The sequence below is a fragment of the Macaca mulatta genome, chromosome 3, assembly GCF_049350105.2.
Source record: "Macaca mulatta isolate MMU2019108-1 chromosome 3, T2T-MMU8v2.0, whole genome shotgun sequence".
In the NCBI taxonomy this organism is placed as follows: Eukaryota; Metazoa; Chordata; class Mammalia; order Primates; family Cercopithecidae; genus Macaca; species Macaca mulatta.
The window spans coordinates 183,899,137-183,911,193 of NC_133408.1; the positions used below are offsets into that span (position 1 = coordinate 183,899,137).

The window sequence follows — 12,057 nt, forward strand, 5'->3', positions numbered from 1 at the left end:
GCTGCATGGAGCCCAGGGCGGCTGTGAACGTGGCCCAACGCAAAATCATAAACTTTCTTAAAACATTATGAGATCATTTTTGCAATTTTTTTTAGTTCATTAGCTATCATCAGTGTTAGTGTATTTTATGTGTGGCCCAAGACAATTCTTCTTCCATTGTGGCCCAGGGAAGTCAAAAGATTGGACACCCTGCTCTAAACAGTGGCTATTATTGTGCATGACACAAGGTCATGCTATAGATAGGAGTGGCACAATGGATGCACACCAGATTCACAGATAATCCTTCGTTTTCTACCGACTCCCACTATCTAGGCACATCGCCTCCTTTTTTCACCTGTAAAATATAGACAACAAGCAAAAGTTTGAAATGATGTTGTGATTACACTATATTTACTGTATTATGTGAATAGATGTATATTTAGCATAATGACTGGCACAGAGTACGTTCTCAGAAAACAGTAAGAATAAGCTTATCCCAATGTCATATAGAGATCAATGCTTATTGCAATGTCTTATAGAGATCAATGCTTATCTCAATGTCATATAGAGATCAGTGCTTATCCCAATGTCATATAGAGGTCAATGCTTATCCCAATGTCATACAGAGATCAGTGCTTATCCCAATGTCATATAAAGATCAATGCAGTCACAACTTAATTCTTCTCCTAACATTCTTTCCACCCCATGAACTTTTGACTTCTTCTAGCCAAGAGTGCTTCAGGAGCTTGCTTGTTTTCTTCCCACCACTTTCCACAAAAATAGTAGATAAGACTGAAGAAAATTTTCTGAAACCAAATCCAACCATTCAATGATTTACTGGGCAATTGAGTCGGGTAAGTTATTTGGAACAATTTTACAAAGAAACAGGTTTTGCTTTGAGTTTAATGCCTGTCACCTTTAAAAATGTCAAATATATTTTGTATGGAGAAAAAACCCAAATTGACTACACTGTTTCTGAGCAAAAATGACATGGCTTGAAGTATAAATACTCTCCTTTTGCATAGGTTTTTGGAGAGAAGTAGAAAAATACCACATTTTGATTGTTCAATGTTTGTCCACTTTTTTCTTTAAGCCTTTGTTATAGAAGTGTCAAGTGTAAATGAATCCAACCTTAACGGTAATTTCCACATGAATGCCACCTGTGTGCACATCATCACCACTGATAATATCTGGAAAACTTGCTACATCACAGTTGCATTTGAGCTCTTGGTAGGCAGCACTAAAGAAAGGGTATTTGAAGTAAGTCTTACATACAATGTAGGACAAATCACTGGTATTCCTTTAAAGAACAGGTCACCATAGAAACATTTCTGAGAAATTCTTCATCCCATTTTGGTATATTTTAAGTTTATTTGTGATATACATAGTTGTTTAGTTCATTGTTTAAATCCTATAACAAAGTAGTAAACATAAAACAACTTCGATATTCATACTGTCAGCAATAAAGAATTCTTGGGGAGAGAGAGAGAGAGAGTGTGTGTGTGTGTGTGGATAGATAGATCAATAGATTAGATAGATAGATAGATAGATAGATAGATAGATAGATAGATCAATAGATAGATAGATGATAGAGAGTTATAATTCCCTTCTAAACCTGAAGATTTTCAGATGTCGGCAGCCATCACGATGTTAGGTAGGAAGGAGAAAATGAAGGAAAAAAGCAAATGCCCCCATATGGAGTAAATATAGTTCAAATCTTCAGATTTAAAATAACACCCCCAGAGAAGGTACTTACAATGAATTTTTTAGAGAACTCCCTTGCCTGTCAAAATGAACCTAGCAACCCCCCTCAATCTGAACTGTATTCTGAGAACTACAGTGTAGGAAGCCCTAGGTTGGGAACAAAGCAGTAGGAAGAGGAAGAATGGATGGGTCCTACACTTAGTGGTATATTATGTAGTGTAGTCTCTTCAGCTGTTGGTAAATCTCTAAAAAGCATGCGGGTACCACAAATACATTTACACCAGGATAGATGAACATTGTAAACATCACCAGTGCATATTTGTATCAGGCCTTTCATGACTAGGAAGTTTCCTAACCCGTATGTCTCTAGAACAAATACTTTTTATGCTAGTATAAAATGGGGCAGAACAAAAAGAAATTGATGAACAAATAGATCTAGCCCAACAGAAAATTACAAGAAAGGAAACAAAATAATTAATAACGTCATTATTTTTAGTTATGGGGATTAAAATCTGTTAACTTTGAACGTTTGAGCAAAATATTGCTCTTAATTATAAATGACCTATTTGTGATGAAGATTTTGAATCCTTTTATCTTTTCACACTGTGAACAACCTTACACCTTTAAGCATTGTGCATTTTTTCCCCAGTCTTATAGTTGAGCATTAATTGTCTGATGACTTTGGGATGGATGACTGAAAATTCTCAGTGCAAGGCATTGAATGCAGTGCCTCATGTGATGTGATCATTTTCACAAATTTTTATTTGACACCCAATTTCCGAAAGCTCTATGTTTTTAGCAAATTCTTTGGTGTCTTGAACCCTATTTATAAAACAATACTAAATCGTGAATATTTTATGAGCAACCATCTGAATATTGCAGTCTGCATAATAATGAACTTCAAAGTACCCCTACCACCTGTGTTATAAGTCATGTGATCTCTAACAGTCATTTCAATAGTTTTTAGGCTGAGACTAGAATCTTTCAATAAATTCAACTGTAGTGTGCTGTCCCTTATAGTTACATCATGACTAGGGTAAAGCCATTGGAATACCAACCAATTTTTGGTGTAAATCCTTTATGTACTTTTGCAAGATTCTCTCCAAGACCTCACGCTCTGTCTAAATTCCCTGGTTATGCATCACTTCCTTCAGTAACTAAGCAAATATTTAAAAAGTTTTATTTTGGGGTTCAAAAAAACTGCTAATGTGAGGTGATCTCGTGACTTTTCTTTGCATTTCTCTGATAATTAGTGATGCTGAACACTTTCTCATATACCTGTTGACCATTCGTATGTCTTCCTTGGAAAAACATTTATTCAGTTCCTTTGCCCACTTTTAACCTTTTTTGGGCTATTGACCTGTAGGAATTTCCTGTATATTTTGGATATTAATCTCTTACCAGATACATGGTCTGAAAATACTTTATCCCATTCTGTAGGTTGCCTTTTCATTTTGTTGATTATTTCCTTTGCTGTGCAGAAGCTCAAAAAAGTAGTTTAAAAAAAGAAAAATTACTACCTATGTCACTACGTTCTAGAATTAAAGCCTTATCTTCTATCTTTCTATCTTCACTGGTGAGAATTGATCCATTTTCTACAAGAAATTAATAAACTATACTATCCCTGAGAAAACATCAATATTAAGTAATAATCTGATGTCACTAACTACTTCATTAACTTCACCTTTTGGGGGATAAGAGATTAATTTTAGCAGTTATGTGTATCTTTTCTTCGTGCAACACCTGATCCCTAGAAGTTGGTTACCTTGGGTTGGTTTTGGCTTACTGGGCCTCTTGCATGAGATAGGTGGGGAGGAAGTGTTTCCACTTGACACTCTAAAAGTAAAAGGGCAAATTACAGAAAACGAACTCAAAACTGTTTAGTTATAAAATGTCTACAAAGACTATTTAAAATGTTCAAGGTCTCATGGATGCATTCCACTGAGGAGGGGTGAGTGGAGTTGTGTCTGAGAGGTCCAGAGGAAAAACCCAGTAAACAAAAAGAAGTTAGATGGTAGTGAACAGCAGTCAGAACTCAGACATATATTTCGTGTGAATAAAAAACTTTCTCATTTCTTCTGTAACAACTACTAAAATGAATAAGACTTTAAGCCTAAATATGGCATTAATTTCCTTCCCCTATTTAAGAGAGCAGATGTTTGGGAGACAAAATTATATTCCAATAAACTGAATTTTAAGAAGGTAATTTCTTTTTTCCTTGATTTCCCCGCACAGCTGGGTCCCACTGTGGTCCTCATGCCTGGATGCATTGTTCAAGCAGAGTTTGGATGGTGATTTGGCTGAGACATTCTAGGGGGAGTTTATGTTCAGATGGGTGGGCTCTCCATATGCCCTATGAATCACCTTCCAATTCTTCATTTCCATGACTGGTTATTTCTACATCTTTAGTGTGGCACTTGGAAGCTCATGGGTCAGGAAAATAAAAACCAGACATGGGTGAGTGAGTTCATTCTGCTGGAGATTTCCAGTGACTGGGGCATTCAGGTCTCCCTCTTCGCCCTGATCCTGGCCATGTATTTGGTGACTATTGTAGGAAACACCCTCATTCTTCTTCTGATCAGACTGGACAGCAGGCTTCATACCCCCATATATTTATTCCTTAGTGTTCTGTCATTTGTGGACCTTTGTTATACAAAGAGTATTGTTCCACAAATGCTGGTCCACTTGCTCTCAGCCCGAAAGCCCATCCCCTTCCACAGTTGTGTGCTGCAGCTCTATGTTTCCCTGGCACTGTGTGGGTATGAGTTCTTCCTGCTGGGGGCCATGGCCTATGACCACTACATGGCCGTGTGTCACCCACTGCGCTACACACTCATCATGCATGGAGGGCTGTGCCTGGGGCTGGCGGCCGGCTGCCTGGTGGCTGGCTTCTCAAATTCACTGATGGAAACAATTATCACCTTCCAGCTTCCCCTGTGTCACAGTTATTAATCGCTTTGTCTGTGAGACCTTAGCAGTGCTACGGCTAGCCTGTGTGGACGTCTCCTTCAACAAAGTCATGGTGGCCATCTCTGGATTGCTGGTCATCCTGCTTCCCTGTACCCTGGTTCTATTCTCCTATGCTCGCATAGTTGCTGACATTTTGCGCATTTGTTCTACCCAGGGACGCCGCAAAGCCTTTGGGACCTGTGCCTCTCACCTCATTGTGGTTTGCATTTGTTTTGGGGCTACCATCTTCACCTACCTGGAGCCACAGTCAGCCTCCTCGGCAGAGGAAGAGAAGATGATTGCTCTCTTCTGTGGGCTGGTGTCACCCATGTTGAACCCCTTTATCTACAGCTTGAGGAATAAGGAAGTTATGGCTGCTCTCCAGAAAGTTTTAGAAAGATGCAGATAAAAGGTCAAGACTCTAAGAACCTCTTGTTATCTATCATCAAAACCAAAAAGGAGATAAGATCGTTGTAGACAGGACTCCCACACTTACACTAAAAGAAGACTATGATGGTCAAATCCTTGCATTTGAACAAAGTGTTCCTCCAAATGCTTAACGATTTTTTTTATAGAGACCAATATCTGAAAATATACATGTCAGGGCTCAATAATATGGCTTCTTTGTAGACATCTTCTCTCAGATATCCAGAGACTTGGGGGCTTCATCTGCCCACTTTTGGTTTTATCAGTTTGTCAGTGCATAAAAAGAATGGTCCCCAGCTTCATCAAGCAGACCTGACTCCTGTTCTTTGTTCTGTCTCTCACTACCTGTCCTCTCTGGCAAGTTATTTAAATAATATATGCCTTAGTTTTCTTTTTTGTTAGATAAGAAAATTGTACTTAGCTTCCAGAGTGGAAGCCACTTTTAATGTGATATTGATGGGAATAATTTCCTCATGAAACAAACAATAAGGATATTCAACACTTATTAATGCATTTATTTCAGTGGAGTCAAACTGTGAGAGGCAGAAAATATTGAGAAATCATGGTTTAAATAACACAGACATTAACTGAGATTTAGGTAACTTAAGCCTGCCTAACTTGAACTTATAGGAATTGAAGCTTCTTCTGTTTCTAATGCACCAGGCATGTAATTTCTACCTCATAGTTCAATAAATGGCTTGAATTTCAGCCAACACACTCACATGCTGTCCATCAAAAATAAAGAAGAGTCCAGGTGGGGTGACTCATGCCTGTAATCCTAGCACTTTGGAAGGCCGAGGTGGGGGAAATCACTTGAGGCCAGGAGTTTGAGACCAACCTGGCCAATGTGGTGAAACCCTGTCTCTACTAAAAGTACAAAAATTAGCCAGGCTTGGTGGTGCACGCGCCTGTAGTCCCAGCTACTCAGGAGGCTGAGGCAGGAGAATTGCTTGAACCCGGGAAGCAGAGGTTGCAGTGAGCTGAAATCATGCCACTGTACTCCAGCCTGGGTGACAGAGTGAGACCCTGTTTCAAAATATAAATAAATACATAAAAATAAAGAAGAGAAGAAGGAGCATACCCACTTCCTTTAGAGACCTTTTTAAAAACTCACACGCAAAAAATTGTTGTATAAATTTTGCTGGTTAAGTTAAACTCAGTTAGTTGGCCAGGTACATACTCAAAGGTGATAAGTGTAATTGTTAGTAATCATGTGTCTAAAGCACAATCAGAGCTTCTGATATTAAGAAAGAAGGGGAGAATAAATATTGACGGATCTAATAATTTCTGACCATAGTACTTGCAAGAAAATTAAACACATCAGCTCAATGAAAGATGAGGTGATGGGACAGCAGAATGAGATACAAAAGAAGCTAAGGATTACAAGTAAAGTCCACACACACACACACACAAACTATTTCAGATTTTAAAAGGACATTAAAGCAGTAAACAGCAAAAATTAATACTATAGAAAAGCTAATCTGCTGTTTGGAATCCACAAGAAGATAACTGATACAGACAAGAAAGAAACAACATATGGATAATTGGTATTTCTGAAGAACAGACTGAATAAAAATATTTTTTACTTTTAACTATAATTAATAAAAATATCATTTAAATAAAGGAAGAATTTGTTTAGATGAAAGAGCCTTGCCATGTACCTGAAAATTAAAGAAAAGTAAAAATATTTATAGATACATTGGTAAAAATGACTGAATTTCAAGTATAATGAAAGGATCATAAAGATTCAGAAAACAAAACAGAAAAGTCACTTAGAAAAATGTTAAGCAAGTGCATTAATTTTCTAGTGCTGTGTAACAAATTGTAATAAATTTATAAGCCTAAAAGAACACAGATTTATTATCTTGACATTCCTGTTGGTGAGAAGCATAGCTGGGTTCTGAGCTCAGGGTCTCACAAGGCTCAAATCAAGGTATCAGCTGGGGTTGTGATCTCATCTGGGACTCAGGGTCCTCTCTCAAACCCACCAGTCATTGGAAGAATTCATTTTCTTGCATGTGTGTGACTGAGGTACCCATTATCTTGCTTGTTGCTGGCTGGTGACTCCTCTCAGCTCCTGGAGGCCACCCTCAAGTCCTTAATACATGGCCCACTCCTCTCACTACATGGCAGCTTGCTTCGTCGAGAAAGACAGGAGAATCTCTATTGTGTCAAATCTCTCTGATGGCTAAGAAAGTCTGGACACTTTTGAAGTTCTCACCTGATTAGCAGGCTCCCTCAGGATAATCTCCCTTTTGTGTAAATCCAATTCAGCTGATTAATTACATCTTCAAATTCTGTTTTTCCATATAGTGTAACATTATCACAGGGGTGAAATCCCATCATATGTCACAAGTCATGCTCATATTGAAGGAGAGAGTATTGTACAGGACATGTACACCAAGAAGTGAGACTCTTGGGGGCCAGGTTGGAATTCAGCCTATGACAGCTAGAATTGGTCTTTGAAATATTAGCCGACAGGGACAATAACATCTTTCTATAGAATCCTGAACATATATATTGTTAAATAAAAATTGCATACCTAGTTAAGCCATCATCCGTTTTTAAAGGCGATAGATATATACATTTACATATGCAAAAATTCAATAAAATTATTACACATATACCCTTCATGATGACTGTAAAAACTCTAACAAAAATGTAGGCTGGGCGTGGTGGCTCACGCCTATAATCCCAGCACTTTGGGAGGCCGAGGTGGGTGGATCAACTGAGGTCAGGAGTTTGAGAGGAGCCTGGCCAACATGGTGAAACCCCGTCTCCACTAAAAAATACAAAAATTAGCTGGGCGTGGTGGCAGATGCCTGTAATTCCAGCTACTTGGGAGGCTGAGGCAGGAGAATCACTTGAACCCTGGAGGCAGAGATTGCAGTGAGACGATATTACGCCATTGCACTCCAGCCTGGGAGACAGAGCAATAATCCGTCTCAAAAAAAAAAAAAAAAAAAATTGTAGAAACAACTTAGGATGGCTTAAAATAAAATGCTTGGAAGCATTAAAGTTGTGATAGGATAGGCAACAAACTAAAGCCTTTTAAGTAGATAACTGAGTTTTTTAAAAGCCTGCAAATGAGAAGGCAGCCACTCCAGCTCAACCAGAAAAAGCAGCAAGCTGCGACTCGACTAACTGGCCACGTGAGCGCTCCAACCACCCAATGAGGCAGCAAGAGAAGGATGCGAGCCTGCGAGCCTCACTCCGGGCTCTGCAGAACTCCAGCCCCTGCCACTGCCTCACTCCTATGCTTGGTGCTACAAGCCGGAATTTTCCTACACTTAAAATGCCACCAGCAGTTGGAAGTTAAGTTGGATACACCCCTTCAGACGGAGGTTGGGGTGGGCAGTTTAGTGGAAGCTTTCATTTCCATCAACTTCTCTCAGCATTTCTCAAATATATTACTGTTTTCTTCAAAGAGATGGAAGGTCTATTCCATGCCACCACCAGCGAAGTGTTACAGATGTGCTCCGTCATGCTGGCTGTTACGTAAGGTGGAGGTCTCATCAGCAGTATCTTGGTGAATAATGCGACAGTTGTTCAGTCATGACTGTTGGTGTTGCTTGTCAGGCTGTGGTTGATTGTGGCTTCTTTCTGTAACATTATGCAGGAACTTTACTTGTGTATTGGAATCATTGGAGGTCTTGGGCTTTCCTTTAACTTGAACCTAGCTTTGACCATGATTGGCAAGCATTTCTATATGAAGTGACCACTGGCCATCAGACTGGCCATGGCGGGCAGCCTCTCTATGCTGGCCCCCTCAATCAGGCTTTCTTTGGTATCTGTGGATGGAGAGGAAGCTTCCTAACTCTTGGGGGCTTCCTACTAAACTGCTGTGTAGCTAGAGACCTGATGTGACCAATAACGTCCAAGCCAACGAAGGCAGGGAAAGAGGTCTAAAGAATTCCTTCAGGAAGCTGAAAAATCAGATGCAAAGAAAGGTACAGGTGATACAAATACAGATATTATTAGAGGACACCCCAAAGAAGGGAAATGATTAATCTTCCAAACAATTAATACATTCCTGTACTTATCCCTGTTTACTCAGAGAGATTTTTTGCTGTATCTCTCTGGAAATGTGCTCACATTTTTCTGGACTCTTTACACCTTTGGCGTTTCTTAATAATTATGACAAGAGTCGGTATCATTCCAGGAGCACTCTGCCTTCCTTCTTTCCCTTCTGGCTTTTGTTGATACACAGCAAGGACTTCTATGGGACTTGCAGCCAACAGAAAGCGGATAAGGTCTCAGGTTCTCAAGTTCAGTATTTGTTTGCTGCTTCCATTTTTGTGAACGGAATGTGCCATTTGCAAGCACCTTTATCCACCAGCTATATTGAGTTCTGTGGCTCTGTGGGATTCTTTGAATTTACCTTGGTGACTCAATTCCGTATTATTTGGAACACTGATGGACCTCATTGGACCCAGAGGTTCTCCAGCACTATGGGTTTGGTTACCATTGTGGGATGCTGCTGTGTCCTTCTGGGGCCACCACTTTTAGGTTATCTCAATGACATATGGAAATTACAAATAGACATGTGGACATACAGCATAATCTTAATTATTGCAGGTGTATAGCTCTTCACTGCTGATAGGTATCAATTATCAACTTTTGGTAAAAGAATAGAAAGCAGAGGAGAAGCAGGAAAAGGAAAGCAAAGGGAGAAGAGCAGCATAGATCTTGCTGAGGAGCCTGAAGAAGTTACTAATGCAGAGGAATTCCCCTAACTAGAAAGGCACAGACAGTGGCCGCAAAGAAGAGGAGAGTCCAGCCTGTACCCATTCGACTAACGGGTAAATGGAGCAGTTCATTACCCAAGATATCTGAAAATATTCTACTGGCCTGGGATCTACCAGTGGTGCTCAATGCAGATAATGGACATTTGTGTGGAAACCATACCAGGTGTTCATTGATGGAATTTTTGTTTCACTCCTTACCAATAGCTTAGGTTTAAAATGCCATATGCTTTGAGGAGGGGGTGGTTGATGGTAAAGGATGAGGGGAGGAAGTTAGTTTTGTTTTCATCTTAGCTTTTAACAGTGTCATGGAGATTTTAATATGTGCCTTACATTTTAGTCTTTAGAAATCTTCAGAGAACTTAACTTTTAAAATAATTCTGCTGAATTCATGTATTTTGAGTGTTGTGTTAAAAAGAAAAATAATAACTAACTTGAGATAAATTTAAAATTTAAAAGTAATCTTGCTTCTTTGGTATTTGTAATGTATTGTCAGATATGGTCACTGGAAGATTTATGAATAGAAATGTTGGTTGAAAGTTGGAGATTTTATAAAATGCTGATAAATATATTTTTCCAGCATCAGTAGTTTTCTGGTATATGGTTCTGCTATCTATATATTTAGGAAATTTGAAGCGTAAAACTTTGGAAACATCTTCGATGTTCTAGCCAGACTGTACTTGTTGACGCTTCTTGGGTACCATTTCTTGGGATACTTATCAGAAGCCAAGTAAATACTTGAGGGTTGTTTTCATTAAATTACTACTTTGCTCCCCTGTTCAAAGACAGATTTTGAATGGTTATAAATTATTGCCCCTGCTGAAATCACTTGGTATTATTTTTCTCACTGTAAAGGTTAGTATTAAAAATTTCAAAACTATATATTTGTGCCTTCTTAGTAAATACAGCACATCCAATCAAATGTAAACACATTTCAAACATCAGTTGAATTCAGCTTAGGTTTTCCCAAAACCCTGGTTAAATCATGAGACTATTGGAATTTTTTTTTTTCTGAAAGTTTTCTCCTTTGATTCACAGAGGTCTCAATTATATCTTATTCTAGCTTAGAGCTGTGTGTGTGTTTGGTGGGGGTTTTTGTTTTGTTTTGTTTTTAGTTTCAATCTTTGCAAATTAAAGAGGGCCAGAAAAATGTGGCATCAAGCAAGCAGATAAAGATAAGACTATGAGAGAAATTGCTAAGTGTGCCTAGCTTTGAGTATTTTCTTCTTTTTTCTGAGAAGGCCTTAAAGAAATTATGGTATACTTAGAATTGTTGAACACATACTTACTCTCCACACAAAGCTACAAATTGTGTGACCCATTTCACTTACCTGAAAAGTACAGAAATGGCTTCTGCATCAGGATAAAAAGGGGATGGACCAAAACAAAAACTAAATATTTCTTACATTCAATGCATTTAAAGTACCCCTGTAATTGACAGAATGAACATATTAGATACAAAACCTTGTGTAAGAGGCTGACTTTTCCAAATAAACTTCTTTTATGGAAAAAAGTTGTACATTTCTCTCTGTTGAAAGAAAAGAAACAAAAGCCAGAGTGATAACTTAAAAATGAAGCTGCCACCCACAGGGGAGGAGGACTTGGATAGAGCCCAGCGACAACAAGTAAGTTTTAATTAGGTCTGATTAAGCACTTCCCTCTAGGAGGCCATCCTAAACCATTTCTTCCTGCTTCACAACCCTGTTTATTTGAGGCACAGCAGGAAGTTTATACTTTACAGGTGGTCTTTCTTCATCTTGGTTTTTATCTCCATTTGGCTTACACATCTGAGCAAATTACTCACCTCCTGTGATTCCAAAATCAACCCCAAAGTGATATTACAAAGTTATCGTCATGAAAATGTGATCAGATAATATGTAGCCAAAACAGTAGGGAGCAGAGATTTATAGAGTTGTATCAGATATTTAATAGAAAAAAATATTTTTATTTTTATAAAATATTGATGTTTAAGGTATTTTCAACCTTGTAAAACTTAGTTATCTATTATTTTATACTCTAAATAAATGTTTATTTTCATACAAACTTTGTTTATTGTTTTATGTTCTTTTTCCTCAAGGGTATCTCATAAATTATCTGTTTTCATACCCTGCAAAATCTGAATGTATCTTTGCCTGAATTATTTAAATAATAAATTTTTCATTTTCTCCTGGATCATTTCCATAAGCACAAATTCGATATGCCTTTGCCATCTGAAGGAAAAAAGAAACTCCTTAAGACCACATCATGCCTACCA

At 38.4% G+C, this 12,057-nt stretch overlaps 1 pseudogene; it reads left to right on the forward strand.

Moving 5' to 3' along the window:
• The first annotated feature begins 4,110 nt into the window (after nucleotides 1-4,110).
• Nucleotides 4,111-11,823, forward strand: LOC144340006 (olfactory receptor-like protein OLF3; annotated as a pseudogene).
• Nucleotides 11,824-12,057: the final 234 nt, after the last annotated feature.